This window comes from Cyprinodon variegatus, unplaced genomic scaffold, assembly GCF_000732505.1.
Source record: "Cyprinodon variegatus isolate N-32 unplaced genomic scaffold, C_variegatus-1.0 Scaffold1300, whole genome shotgun sequence".
Taxonomy (NCBI): domain Eukaryota; kingdom Metazoa; phylum Chordata; class Actinopteri; order Cyprinodontiformes; family Cyprinodontidae; genus Cyprinodon; species Cyprinodon variegatus.
The window spans coordinates 109,000-111,208 of record NW_015151753.1 but is presented as its reverse complement, the minus strand read 5'-3'; positions in this window follow the sequence as shown (position 1 = coordinate 111,208).

Below are 2,209 nucleotides of genomic sequence, written 5' to 3'. Positions count from 1 at the left end.
GCAGTCTACAGACTGACCAACTCCATCTATCTCCACTCCTCCACCTGTTTCAGGCCTGGGGGGGAAACAGCCCTGTTCTTTGCTCCTGTTCATGCATATCTATCAAAATTCAGCGCTAATGTTTCCTGCCGAGGTCTGAGCGCCAAAGACTAAAGTAATTGTATCAATAAAATTCTTCCAATTATCTTTTCTCTCCCTGTGAGTTTTTCAGATTTAAATATATTTACTGAGAAAATGGTGGCCTGTTCAACACTTATTTTACCTGCTGTCAATAATCATGCCATCTGCCTGGAACAACGGATGATGCTGAAGCCTTTCTGTTACCTTGATCCACAGCAGACGTTCATAAAGAGCAGCTGAACTCTGATCGATTGGACCCAGTCCCAATCCAGCAGCTTTATTCTCTGTAGTCTGAAGTTTTAGATGTGAATGTTTTAGCTAAACGTGTATTCACAGGCGTGTGGCAGAAGCAGAACAACCTTCATTCGTATGCTTTGTCTCTGTCCCAGATTGGAGGAATATATCTTTGATGCTTGCCTTTTAGAGCAGAGCCTAATCCCAGTAGTTTAGGAGGGATTAGCAAGGAGAGGCAAGTTAATCTAGCTGCTGTTCTCTTTTAACACTTTGTCTGATTTTTTTAAGGTGGAAAGAAGTTGTCTCACCTTCATTTTCTAGTTGGATAAGGGCAGTAACGTCTAATCTGAAATTAGAAAAGATTAAATTCACAATGAAGCGATCAAAAGACAAACTCAGGAAAATATGAAATCAATCAAGTTTGGACCAAAACAGAGACAACAATTTCAGTTAAGTTAGGATTTCACTTAGTTAGTAGCTGAAAAATCCATTCACTTTATATTTTTATTTACCTGTATAACTTTTCCTTTTTTTCCTTTTATTGTCGGTCCAACTTTTCATCTTGTCATTGAGGTGAAAAATGTATTTAGTATTAATTTTGGAATTGGCCTTGGCAGATATAGAAGCCCTTTTTTGGGGACATTTAACTAGTTTTTTATCCTTGTAAATGCTTTCAGCCCAGAATATGTCATGTCAGCCACTTTTTGTAATGTTAGTGGGACAGGAAGATGTGAGGCGGCAGGAGTGGAGGAAAGGAAAGTGAATATAGAACTGGAAAATAGAAAAGTTAGAAAGCTAAAAGGAACTGAGCTGGACTGGCGGACAGGAGAACGCAGAGCAGAGGTCTTCCCAGAGTCTCTGAACGTTCTGGATCAAAGGCAAACATGTTGTCCTTTCCTGGGAAAAGCAGCAGAACGGCTTGATTTTTGTTTTCTAATGAATAAAACTCTCCTGGCCTCCCCTGTTTATCTGCGTGACAGTCTGAAACGAGCGCAGAACGCACCAACAAAGAGAATAATCGAGCGGGGCTGTTTGTGGCGCTGGATAATGTGCCTCATGCTGGTGCTTGCTGTCACTCAGGTCAGAGCTCTGCAGAATGCCAACATTAGCAGCTGGTCATCCCAGCCCCCACCCCCCCACCAAACATTCATACACATATGGGCATTAGGTTGGTGTGCACGCCTTTATAATATCTCAGTAATAAAAACCTTTTTCCACGTTCAGTTCAAGGAACAAACCCTCCAGCAAATTCGCTGCTTTTTTCTTATGAAGTTTCTGTTTTAATGGAAGATTTTTGCCGTTAATAATATTTATTTGGGGTCATTTTCAAACACTAAATGCATCCCTCTCTACTGTAGCTGATGAAGAGCATCTTATTCTCAGATTTTAGAAAGTGGAGAGCAGCATATTTCTTAGGGGAAACTACAGATTCATCAAGTTTCATTTACAGACCAAAAATATACATGATTTAAATGCAAACAAGACAGAAACAAACCAAATTAGGGGTTAAAATAATTCCAAACAGATAGAACTTGTCAGAACGTTGGACCCAGAATTCAGAGAGACAGACTGAAGTAATAAACACTTTATAAAAAGTTTATTAGCTGCTCAGGGATCAGTGGCTCCTCAGCTTGGATTGGATGAACGGGATCCCTGTAGAGGTAGAAATACAGGTTAGTGACCCTGTAACTCTGACGGGTAACGATAGCGAGCATGTGAGTCACTAACCTCGTTTTTAAAGTCGTAGGAAAGTGGCTATTCCAATCGTTGCATTTCCGAATTCTCCCAGTGGCGCCCGACTTTACAGGAGTGAATAAAGTGAATGTGATTGGTCGATTATCAAGGGGGCGGGATT